The 13,206-nt window shown below is 48.6% G+C and overlaps 1 protein-coding gene across 3 annotated transcripts in view; it reads right to left on the bottom strand.

Annotated features, from left to right (window-relative positions):
- Positions 1-13,206, bottom strand: part of Ttc28 (tetratricopeptide repeat domain 28) — a 460,167-nt gene that overhangs the window by 30,136 nt on the left and 416,825 nt on the right. The gene's annotated exons all lie outside the window — the stretch shown is intronic.

The raw sequence follows: 13,206 nt of genomic DNA, 5'->3' as shown, positions 1-13,206 counted from the left end.
ATCAAGAAGAGCTGGTGTTGCAGGCACAACTAGTTACAGCTTATTAGGGAAGATATCAAGGCCTCAGGATGAGGGAAACCAGGATCTGGCAGGAGCAGTGGAAAGGAGACACCCTGGTCAACTATGTCATGGGCACCATGGCCAGCCTCTCTCCCCTGTACCCTGCAGTTATTACTCTCTGGTCTGTCTAACAAGCTCTGGCCCTACTCACTAATTTCCTTGAGCACCACACTTTTTTTTCCCTTTGTGAGTCTCATTGCCTAAGAATTCTAGCTTGAATTTCTTGCCCTGGCATTCTTTACTCATGGGTTCCCAAGGGATGGTGAGGGCCCTGTTCTTGCTGCCTATCGTGGGGCTAGCAGAGGTTTAGCTTACCTAGCTATGAAGGACAGAGGACAAAGGTCATAGCATAAACTGGTACCCTGGTAAGAACTAGAAGGGTGAGAGAGAGAGCAATCCAGAGTCAATAGCAGCCTCCCCAAGGTGCCCAGATAGCCAGTCTGTACCTGCTCCAGCTGTGCCAGAGCCTAGACTGATACTGTCAAAGATAAGCCACCCTGGCCAGAGCTGGGCTCCAAACGCTCATTGTGGCAAACCCCAAAGAGACAGGCACGAATCATTGCTGTGGAGCTTCTAGGGCTCATCCTGCTCTAGGGGCAGACGGGTTGGCAGAGGCTCCAGAAAGGATTTCCACTTGCAAACATGGCCTCCTGGTCCCTGGAAGCACCTGTCCATCAGTTGGGCAGGGGTTCTGCACAGGCATGCCATTGTTTATGTCAGAGCATCTCTCCCTAGCTCATTCTAATTCCTGCCTCAAAGCTTCTCTTGTGCCAGTGAGCAGTCACTTGCTGCAAACCGACTTACAGTCCTAAGCTGGAAAGGACATCAAGAAGCCGGCCTTCAGTCCCTGTATGCAGGCGGAGAGGCAGCCTCCGACATGTTGAGCCCCATGATCACAGTATAGTTCTTTCAAGAAAAAGCTCTTCTCACTGAATAGCCACTGCCTGCCCTCAGGGCCAAGTACCTTCACTTTTCCTGGGATTCTCACAGTCCTGCCAACAGCTGAGAAACCATGTCCCCAGAAGCCACTCAGAAGAGTGCAAGAAACGGAAGAAGTTGCACATCTGGAGAGCTCTCCTGGGCAACAGGCCAGCCTCTCTGCTCTTTATGGTTAATCTTAGCAGACAGTTAATATGGGGAGAGTCTGGCCTTCCTTCTGAGAGTCTCAGCAAACATCATGCTGGAGAAAGCAAGCAGTGGCGGTTGACACCTGATCATAAGCATGTTCCTTTTAATATCTGTGTTCAGGGAAATCTGAATGCGGCTTCCTGAGGCTCACTCCAGACTGTGTGTAAGCACAGCGCCACAGAAGGTGGCCACCGTCCTGCTCTGGAGCTGAGAACTATAACTGACAAAGGGAGCAGCTGAGTGATGGTGACCCTGCCCATGGAACCCCGCTTTCCTCTGACATTGCCAAGCCGAGCTGCAGTTCACTGAGTCCTGCCCCTTAACATTGCTAGAAAATACCTTCTCTATTTAAGCTTTGGAGAAAACTGATATGGGGTAAGGAAGTGTCCCCAGAACCTTGTGTGGCTTTGATGCCCAAAGCTGGTAATACCATAACCAGTAGTTATGATACTGTTGAGACCAGAAAACTCAAAGAGAGAAAGGACACGCACGTACACAGAAGATGTGGAGACTCCCCAGATACAGGCTGCTCTCCTCAGCAAATATCCAGACCTTACAGTCATACATGACTCTGATGTTGAATCTGCTGGTCCAAACCCTCTTTGTTCACAGTCTAGCCCTCAGAAATCCAGTTGCTAGACACGCCCTCTCCCCAGATCTCCTGGGAAAGGCTTCTGCTTCACGTACTCCTGAAGTGGCTGCTCTCTGAACCCTCTCAAGGCCAAAACCCTTCGTGTCACCTCTAGAATCTGGTTGTGTGAAGGGAAATGACTGCATCTCTCTCCTTCCCTCCACAACCTCTCCCCACACCCTCTCACGCACATGCACACACATGCACGCACGCACGCGCACACACACACACACATGATCAATACATTCTGACTTGTGTTTAAACTGATAAAAGAATAAAACTTATCTTTCAAAATGCTTTTTAAATCTTTTTACTAATTACATGACTTTTTAAAAACTGTTTTTATTGAGCTATATATCTTCTCTGTTACAGAAAGTCCCTTGAACCCTGGAGCTCTGCAAGCCTCTCTTGGCCGGGAATGGCCTAGCTTGTACTGAGGAGAAGCTCACGGTGTTGCCCAGCTTCTCGGCTTTTGGGAAAACAGTGGTCATGAGCAGCTGGCAGGAACACAGAAAGCTGTAATTGGGCTGAAGCCTCATTTCTTGGTGTCTTATTTTTTAGTCTTTGCTGGGAGCATGTTGGCAATAGCATTCTCCCTGACACATAGCTTTTGTGTCCTCTGAATTGATGTTTGATGTGGATAGAGCCCAATGCAGTCCCTGTGAATGCGACTGGAATGGAAAGACCTAAAGTCTGGGAGGATGGAGTTCCACCCTTCCAGATGCTTCCCTGGGACATAAGGCCAGCAGGTGAACCAGGTTAACCATAGTCAGTGTGGGCACAGCATCTGGCAGGTGGGAAGTACCCTGAAGGGACATTTTTCTTTCCCACTCTGTTGTCCTGGTGAGGACCGTAAAGGAATCAGGCACATGTGCACGTCCGCGCACATCTGCTGCTCCACTCAGAGACTGTTGTGTCATGCAGGTGCGTACGTTAGAGTCTGCAACAGAAGGCATACTATGAACATAATAGTTGTCCCTGTGTTGTCACTGTGAGTCCCTCCTGGAGTTTTTATCTCTTCCAGTTGTACGTGCATCCCTTGGTGAAAATGCTGATAGTCAGACAAACAGTAAAGCCATCTAATCGCCTGCACTTACTGTCTTCTGGTTCCTATGGTGATCACCTAAGACTGACTGCAGAGGTGGGCAAGGGAAGACACCAAGGACCCTCCCCCACTTCCACAGAGTAAACAAGCACTGATATCCTGGGTGAGTCACAGCCCACACAAGAGGGATGTGGGTGTGTGCCATGCATGCGCACGTGCACGAACCATTTACGCAGAATATGGAATGCCAACACTCCCTACAGGTGAATACAGGAAAAGGCTCTGAGTACTGTCCTGGACTTCTGGTCCCTGTTAGGTGAGTCAGAGAGTGGCCAGAGCAGAGAGAGTAAAGACACAGAGAGACTACTTTGATGAGTGCTACCACAGCCCGCCACTGCCTCACCCTCTGGGAGGTGGGTGGGGCACCTTGGAGCTTGACCCTACAGGGGTCTCCCAGTCCACTCACCTCTGCTCACTAGAAGCCAGGCCAGTGAGGGACCCCACCCAGCTGTGTGATGGCATGTGCAGTGTAGGTGTGCGTTATGCTCAGGGCCAAATCAGCAGTGAAGTCACCTGATGCAATACAGGCGAGTGAGCTCTGGCAGAGCTCAGACGCACAAGGTTTTTGATTTTGAATTAATTTCTGTTGCTGCTCACTGAGAAACCCTTTCCTGTTGCCAGTCTCTCCCTCATCCCCCACAGAGCTAGCACTTCAGTCACATGACCCCCCTCCTTACTATAGTGCCAATATAGTTTTCAGATATCACTTCCACTGTTGCCTGGAGAAGCCTGTTCTGCCTAAGCCATCAACTCTCCATGTCATGGACACATTTGCTCTAGGGCACGGCTCGTCAGCTCTGGTCCTGCTCACAGAGCTCATGAGTGAGCCGGGGAGTTCTCACTTCTGCCTTGGCTGAAAGGCCAGGTGTGGCGACAGGGGCTCTGGGTCACTCAGCTCTGGAGGCCAGGTAGCTACATAGACTTGTAAGGGTCTCTCCGAAATGTCACTACCTGTGTGTGGGACACACACACTGCCCAGCATTGTGGGATCAACACAACTATGAAAACTCAACCACACAGGGAGCCTTCACACCCCAGGAGAACCACTTTAGTCTACTGGTTTCACAGCAATTCCAGGATCCCTTCCTCCAGCTCCTCAGTGGAACCTGGAAGGTACTTGCTGTGAGGTGGCTCCCTGGAAAATGACCTTCACTTGTTTTTACAGGTTTGGCTTGGGGTCAGGTTTCTGGAATGTTGTGCATGCCTCAAGTCCACAGCACTGGCTTTTCCTTTCTCTGCTTTGTTTGGAAATTGTAAGGGTTTGGGATGGCCCCACATCACATCACAGTGGAAGGAAAGGTGGTGTGCATATGTGTGCATCAGGACCATCAGGTTAGCAGTTCTGGGCCTCATAGCCCATAAGCTCCAATTCCCAGTTCAAAGGAATTGTGGGTAGTTAGTAACAGCTGAGCTCGGCTGCTGGTCGTCAAGGCCTCCTTGCCTGCTGTTGTTAAGCCTGTGGCAAAAGCCAAGAGAACACCTTACCCCTCTTACCATGGGTAGCCTGTTCATGGCAAAGCAGCCAAAGAATGGTAAGCTTCTAGACCCAGCCTTCCTAAGGCACCCTCCACCCTCAAAGGCACAGATGCTGACCTGAGATCACTCAGGCTAGAAGCTCCACCAGACACCTGCCCCATCCCCTCAGCTCTCAGCAGGACCAGGTCCCTCACTAGTCCCTGTGTACGGATTCATCTTCATTTGATTTTGTCCTTCTGCAAAGTACAGAAGAGTCACTGTAACTATAATGGTCTTCTGAGTTCCCATGAGGCCCAGCACCCTCATTCACAAAGCATCAAGCAGGCATTGGAAGGAGCAGATACGCAGGATGCTTCTATGTGTTACTTAGGGGCTTTACACCTGGGTGGGGTGCTGGAGTCTGCTCCAGGCCTTCTGTTCTATAACTGCCCCGAAGAAAGTCACAGTAAAAAAGCCGAATGGCTCCTGACGAGTGAGAAGGATGCTTGGGTAAGCAGGGAGGCACAGCCAGGTGCATACTGTGACCTTATAAAAGGAGCGCCACAGCTCAGGACAGCAGCACACGGGGCAGGGCGCTTGGAGCTGCTCTAGAGAGCACCCTGTATGTCCCGGTCAAATACTGCTGTAACATACTAGACAGCTGCAACTGAACTGAGCGGCATGTGGCAGCTTTGTTTAGAATTCTCTAAATCTCAGAAAACAGCTCACCTTTACATTTCTGTACAAGGTCATGTGACCAGACCTCATCTACTTGGTCTGAAAATGAGACTGTTAGGTATAGAAGATACAGTCTCTATGGAAGCCGTGTGACCTTCAGAGTCATTGGCCATTCCTAGATCTTCCTTGGAATTGTTAGTAGGATATCCACACTGGGAAAGAAAAGTCTGGGGACATGTGGTCTGTACTCCTCCTTGGGAGGGATCTGGGAAAGTTGCTGCACCCTTCTGTCTCTGCTGAGCTTTGGGTAGCTTTGGGTAGGGACAGTTTCCTGTCTGCACTGCCTACTTCCTGAAGGCTGAAGCCTACAGGCAGTGCAGAGTTTGCTTGGGGCTGGCGGGAAGGGGTGCTCTCCCCTCTCCCTCTAATTGGTTTCTGAAAGGACCTGCTTCCCCTCCCTCCTCCAGATGCTGGGCAGACAGTGCTGCACAAAAGCTTCTGGCTGGAGCCCTTCTTGTCTTTTTCTGCCACATTAGCCCAGTAGGGGGTTTAATAGCCCAAGATTTTGAGAAGCTGTTGTCAAGTCATGAAAGCCCCCAAATGTAGCTTAAATGGTTATTAGCTGGCAGGAAACATCCTCTGCATTCTAATACTGCCATTTAAATAACAATAATAAAGAAAATAATAACAATAAGTGTAAACGCCTTGCCTACACAGCTATGATTATACCTACCACCCACAGTCCACAGGGCCCTGTAGATTTAGGATTTACTTAGGGTCTGGGGCAAGGTAAGGGCATGGCTTTTGGTTTGGTGGACATGCCTGATTCTATTGCCAGCCAGCAGATGTCGCCCAATCATCTATCAGGTGCGCTGGGAGCTTTCATGGATACTTCCTTTAAACAATACACACACACACACACACACACACACACACACACACACACCAACAACAATCCACTTACAGACAAAAGAGCCAAGGGGCTCCTTGCTCTATTAAGAGCCACAAAACATACATATTTGCCGAATGGAAAGGTGCAGAATTAATTGGGAAAGAGATAGAGTTTGTATTCCTTAGCTCCCTTGGGGGTTTTATAATTAATAAATATTTGTGAAGCCTTTGATGAGTTGAGATACCATAGATGTGCTAAACAAAGCAAGCTTCGGCGGGCATTAAGACACTCACAGGGCTCCTGCATCGAACCTGGAAGAGGGAAATGAGTAGGGCCAGGGCTGACAGCCAGGGCCACTGCTACTGTGGGCTGGGCCCTCCCCTAAATTACTGCCTTCCTCACAGGGACCAGGAAGGCAAATCTTTCCATTATATCCCAGGGAATGGAAGAGCCCTGGTTAAACTGGCATCATTTCCCACCCTTCTCAATGGCCACACTGTTTTCTGCCCTATTGTTAGAGCCAACAATCGTACAGTTATACAGCAAATGTATATTTATTTACCTTATGCCAGGGACTCCCTAAAGAAAGGGCTCTCCCACAAACAAGACCACTGTCCTCAGGATAATTAGTGAAGTACAAATTGGGTGGGTAATACAAGAAAACGATGACTTGGCTTTGAGTGTCTAAAATAACAGAGGAGTTTTTACCTTCTTATGTCTATTGGATACTTTGTTAATGTCCACAAATGCCGACATTAGTAAATGCTGCCTGCAGCCTGCAACAGCTGCCCTGTGGCTTTATTCATCTTTCTGGAGAGAAGCAGAATTGGAACATCTTTCCCAATACAACAGGTTTCTATGGTTACACAAGACATAAATATATTATATGTCCTGTGTCACGTGAAAGGCCCAGCCAGGCGCTGTGTTCAGAAGACCCCCAAGGGGACAGCACTCATGTGGATGGCTCTCTGCAGCCAGCTAAATATTTGTTTCTGGGTTTACAGCAGAAGAGGCAAGGGACCTGCTTGAGAGGCTGTCTGCAGTGCTCACAGATGCATCCGAACGACAGCCATACTGCAAAGCCAGCTTCTGCTTTGTGGGGCTTGAAAAGTGGTCTCTGCTGAGTCCCAAGGGGCAGAGGCCATGCGTGCTGTCTCTACTAGAAACACGGTGGCCTGGATTCTCTTGTTGGTTCTAGCTCTGTGAATTCCTCTGGATTCAAATTATTCTACCAGGGCTCTGCATTTTTTTTTTTTGTTGTTGTTTTCATGCTTAAAGAAGCATAATTGGATAGTGGCTGTTACAAAACCAAATAAAAAAAGTAGTTTCCATTTGGGATGGTTCACGGTTGGGGACTTTGCATGCTTACTATTGCACTGAGAGAGACAAACCTCCACTGGGGGCAGAATGTTGGAAAATTAATCCAAAGAGCAAGGGCATGAACAGCTTGAATTTCTGCAGTTATTTTTGTTGCACGAATCGCAAAGCAATGCTAGAGGAACAACTGCAGCACCTCCTCACCCCTGGGCCATAAATTCCCACCACCAATATTTCTGGGCCCGTGGGTGCTGGGCAATGGCTAGTCATAGGGCAATTGAAATCTTACCTCTCTTTGCTCCCCCACCCACAAGATGGACTCTTTATAACTCAGGCTAGCATCAAACTCCTGATCCTCCTGCGGCTGCCTCTTGAAGCCCTGCCGCATCATCTCCCTTTCAATGATTAGAGAGAAGAAAGGATAGGTCAACAATGCCTGGGAAAGGAAGGAGCACGATGCTCTGGAAAGATGTGTTTGCTCTGAGCAGCTGCACGCTGGGGTTCCTCAGCACAGGGTCTAGCCAGCTGCAGGATGCACTTGCTTTCAGGTTTGAGGCACTCAATACCGATCCCTCTCTTAAGTGTGAATGCACGCTGATGTGCAGTTGTCAGAGGCTGGCTGGAGCACTTTTCTGATACGGATGAACTAAGGAGGGGAGCAGGGAGAGATTGCTTACTGAGATGAGGCCTTCCAGTGAGCCTGCATTGACTTAAAGACATGCAAATATCAGGCTAAGATTGTGCCAAAGGTTCCCCCCGGGTCTGAGGCCATCTCAGCTGGCTGCTATATACGCCACACACAAGATGCAAAGCCAGCGTTTCTGGGCTGCAGCGGAGAGCGCCAAGCGTGGCATTTGGATTTGATTTTAGCATTTGAGCCACAGCCCAGATGAAAAAACAGAGGGGTGAGGATGAGATCAAGGAGAAGGATGGACTGGGAATGGCTCTCATCCTGCCGTTTTGCCCCTTTCCACCATGTGATAACCCTGATGTGCAGCCAGCATCTTGGTGGACTCCCCGCCAGCACTGCCACCCCAGTCACTAGTTATGTCATCCTACACGACTGGATTGTTCTGCCCTCTCTTTAGACAACCCACATGTCCCCCACCAATAACAGTTCTTTGGGTACCTCCTCCATACAGAGAGATTCCCTTGCTAATCCCAAGCAGTTTTGAAAATTCATTCCTCCTACTGAATGGCCAACATTTCAGGGTGTAATCACAAAAAATCTCAGATCCCTTCCAGCTCTCAAATGGAGTCCACAGTGTAAAGAAAATAGCTGAAAGAGAGTTTCCCTGTCTTTGAATGCAGTGTGCTTCTGCGGCCTCATCTGTGGCAGAGCCCGGCCAGGCTCCTGCTGGTGCACGTTTGGTGGCAGAGCCCGGCCAGGCTCCTGCTGGTGCACGTTTGTGGAGATGAGCACACTGCTGAGCAGAACCAGAGCAGGAGGTGGAGCGAGGATTCAGCCGCGGGCTTCACAGGCTCACTGAATGAAAAGACAGGAAGAGCTGGTGATGCCCACCCATGGGCAGACACAAAACAATCCCACAGCTCTGCTCCTGGGGACAACACCTAGGGAGACAGTGGGAGGCAGCAGGGAAGGCTTCCCAGTAGAGTGCTTACAAGAGGCAAGGTGGACTAATCTGAAACAAGAACACTGTAAGGAAAGACATAGGCATAGACAGGGCCCCGAGCTGGAGGTCCCTGGAAGGACAAAAGAAGAGGCACATGCTGAGGATCCCAAGAATCAGGGGAGTGGATGGGGGAGGAAAGCCAACCTCTGATGAGCATACCCTGTAGGTAAGGACTGGCCTTATGATTCCTGACCACATTATGAGGTGAGGATGATTGTCCTGACTGGTGAAGGAGAACAGGGGATCGATGGGCAACTTGCAACTTGTTCCAAGCCACACAGGTAGAAACTAGTGGTTCTAAGATGTGCTTTAGGTTTCGTACTTTTTCCATAGCCCACTTCCCTCTCACTGCCATCGGTCTATATGAATCCCGCAGGAGTCCCCCAGGAGTCCCGCAGGAGTAGCCCAGGAGTCCCGCAGGAGTCCCCCAGGAGCCCCGCAGGAGTCTGTAGGAGGAGGATCATCTGTCAGACTATTTACTTGGCATGTGTCTGTTTCACCAGGTCCTATTGGACATTACTTTTGCCTCCTGGTAGTTATTCCCAGTGTACAGTTTAATGACATACAGTAAATTACAATAAAGTGCTTTCAAATACTTCACAAGGCATATTATTACCTGGAAAATAATACTTTTAATATAAAATATCGATATGCTTTTAATATAAAATATGTATACAAAAACTACACAAAATGAGCTTCACAAATCTTAATATAAATCTTGACTTGGACAGGGACCTGTAAAGATATGGAAAGTAAAATATATATATATAAAGTTCCTTTATGACTGTAATGATTGTTCCGTCTCTTTAAGAGACAAGCCACGCCCACTCCCTCCCCGATCCACTGAGGCAGGCTAATCTTCAGCTTCCACCTGAGCTCTCTCTCTTTTCTGTCTTCCTCTTGGAGAGGCAGCTTCTGCCTCTCTCCCCACTTCTCCCCTTCCCCCGCTTCTGTCTCTCTCTTCTCTCCCTACCCTCTCTGCTCTTCTCTCCTTCTCCCTCCATAACCCCCTGAATAAATAAACAACCTCACTCTGCATGGTGTGCCTATCCGTCTCTCTCACCCACCACCGGGGACCAGCCGGCTGCCACAAGGCTGGAGACCAGCCACCTTCGTTTGGGGACCTGCTGTGTGGTCTCAACCCCATAGCAAGCTGCTGGGGACTTGCAGCAAATCCATTTCATTGGTGCCATGTCCATAATCCCCTGAATAAATATCCAACTTCACTCTGCATGGTGGGCCTATCCGTTCTCTCACCCACCGTGGTCACATGGAGACCTGCAGATCTGCCACATGGTCTAGGGCACCATCCCTGCTTGGGACTGGCTGCTTTCGGACCCACAGCAAGCTGTTGGGGACTCGCAGCCTGCTTGGGGCTGGCAAACCCATTACAATGACCCCCCCATTGTTTTCAGCCTCCACATTGGAGGCAGCCTTTGCCCTACCTTTTCCCTAGAGCTGCTCAAGAAGTGATGGAATGTCCCTCTCTTTGCTGTGAATATGTTTTATTGCCATTGGTTAATAAAAAAAAAAAAAAAGAAGCTGTTTTTGGCCAATGGAATGGCAGAATAAAGTCAGGCAGAAAATCCGAACAGAAATTTAGAGAGAGACTAGGTGGGAGTCGAGGAGATGCCATGTAGTTGCCAAAGGAGACAGATACCCTGGAAACTTATGGGTAAACCACTAGCCTTATGGTAAAATACAAAATAATCGGAATAGGTTCATTTAAGACGTAAGAGTTAAGAAGCCTTATCTAATAGGCCAAACAGTGTTTTAACTAATATAGTTTCTGTGTGATTATTTCGGGTCTGGGCAGCTGGGAACCAACAAGCAGTCTCCGTCTACACAGAAGGTACATGATCAGAGTTGCATAGCGTCTGCCCTTTCCGTGCCCTGCTTTCCCTCACCACAGGCTTTCTGGGCTTCCTGTGTGATGTTGGTATGTAGTTCATATGCTTTACTGCAGAGGGCACAGCATGCAGAGCAGCCAGGTTACTGGCTCACAGCAGCACTAGGCATGAAACTATGGTTCTTGTAGAAGTCCCCGTCATCCCATGCTTTCCTTTCTCCCAGGCACATGGCTCACAGTGAAATGATGTGCCCACAGTGAGGGCCATGGTGGAATCCGATGCCCACGGTGAGGGCCATGGTGGAATCCCATGCCCATGGTGAGGGCCACGGTGGAATCCCATGCCCTTGGTGAGGGCCATGGTGGAATCCTATGCCCACAGTGAGGGCCACGGTGGAATCCGATGCCTACGGTGAGGGTCATGATGGAATCCTATGCCCACAGTGAGGGCCACAGTGGAATCCGATGCCCACAGTGAGGGCCATGGTGGAATCCCATGCCCACAGTGAGGGCCACAGTGGAATCCGATGCCCACGGTGAGGGTCATGGTGGAATCCTATGCCCACAGTGAGGGCCATGGTGGAATCCGATGCCCACGGTGAGGGCCATGGTGGAATCCCATGCCCACAGTGGAATCCCATGCCCATGGTGAGGGTCACAGTGCCCACAATGAGGGTACTGGCTTCATTGCCCTGCCAGAGGCTTTCCAGGGTGGTTCCAGGGCTACAGTCACCAATAGTACATAAACCATCTTCTCCCTCTACTTTCCCCAGCATCCATGAATTCAGTTTTTCCCATTTTATCCCTCCTAGGAATTCCTCATGGTTTAAGCCATACTTTCTAAATGACTAATGATATGAAATATTTTTGATGTATCTATTACCAAATTATTTTTTTTAAACTGTTTACAATTCATCACATTTTTTAATTCAGCTATTTGTATTTTTTGAGTCATAAGGTTCTTTGACTATTTTGAGTCCTCTGTCAGCCACATGAGGTGTGCCTCCCCTGCTCATTTTCTTCATGTGTTCTCATGAGTGGCAGTGTGCATGAGAAGCCTAATATGGTTTTGTTCATTTTGTGGCTGTTGTTTCCTGTAGCCCTAACTCAGGAAGACATCCGGTGGCTCCTCTCACTGCTATGCAGCTACGGCTGTTGTTTCCTGTCACCTGTCGCCTTAGCTCAGGAAGACACTCGGTGGCTCCTCTCACACTGTACAGCAATGGCTGTTGTTTCCTGTGTTTTCCCAGCTGCAGCTCAGAAAATACACACCATTTTTGGAGAGACCGTCTCTTCCCATTATATTGTGGGATCTCTCTGTCAGAGTCAAATAACAGTATAAGTGGGAGCTGTTTCTTAGCTCCCATTCTGCTCCAGTGTCAGTCACTTGAGATGCATGTATCACACTATTAGCCATTTGTTCCTCACTGTGTAGCCCAGGTAGGCCTGAAACTCTTGGTTCTCCTGTCTTAATTTTCTCAAATGTTGGATGCCAAGCAATTAGCCATGATTATCATGGCTTTAATAAGGCCTGGAATCAGGTCTTATGTGTTTGCCAATGGGGTTTTTCTTTATCAAGACTACGTTAGATATTCTGGGTTAAGGGTCAGTACTATTGCTGTTGTTGTTATTATTGTTATCACGTTTGTGTATGGGTGTTTTGCCCACATGTATATCTGTATTATACACATTCCTGTTGCATGTAGAGTTCAGAAGATGGCATCAGGTCCCCTGGACTGAAGTTACAGACTGTTGTGATGTGTGGATGCTGAGAACTGAACCCTGGTCCTCTGGAAGGGAAGCCAGTGCTCTTAATCACGGAGCCATCTTTCTAGTCCCAGTTCTCTTATTTTAAAGGTCAGACAGTAGTTCAGGAATGTAGGCCATAGGGCATCTGTCACAGCCATTCATGCTGCTATGCAGGAGGCAGAAGGAAATCTGATGCTACCAGTGGAAAGGGCCCCTGCTCTGCTGTTTTCTGGAAGACTTTGAAAAAACTGTTGTTTAACTATTCTTTTTCCTGTGCTGGAGACTGAACCCAGGGCTTTTTATACAGCAGCTAAGCACTCTAGTGGTGGTGAGCTATGATCCCAGCCCTGCGGGCTTTTTCTGAAATACTCTACAGAATTCATTAAGAAAATCACCTAGGTCTTAAATGAACTTACTATTGGGGTTACAGCTTGTGATAGGGACTTTAATTTCTGTATCTGACTCAGGGCCACTCACATTCTGTTTGATGTAGTATTGGTTTTGGTAGAATGAAATTTTAAGCACTCTCTACATTTTATCTTAGTTGCACATTTGGTTCAAAGTTCATAATGTTTCTTATCCTCATAAGGCCACAAGATTGACAACGTGACGCTTCTCCCAGCTCCCATGGTCTTTAAACATTCTCTCTCTCCTTTTTCTAGTCTTATGACGCTTTCATTGTGAATCCCACAGGGAAATCTGATATAT

This window comes from Alexandromys fortis, unplaced genomic scaffold, assembly GCF_014885135.2.
Source record: "Alexandromys fortis isolate MF-2015 unplaced genomic scaffold, M_Fortis_MF-2015_v1.1 scaffold_193, whole genome shotgun sequence".
NCBI lineage: Eukaryota > Metazoa > Chordata > Mammalia > Rodentia > Cricetidae > Alexandromys > Alexandromys fortis.
Note: the sequence above shows the minus strand (reverse complement) of the source record. Positions and strands in the feature narration are given on the sequence as shown.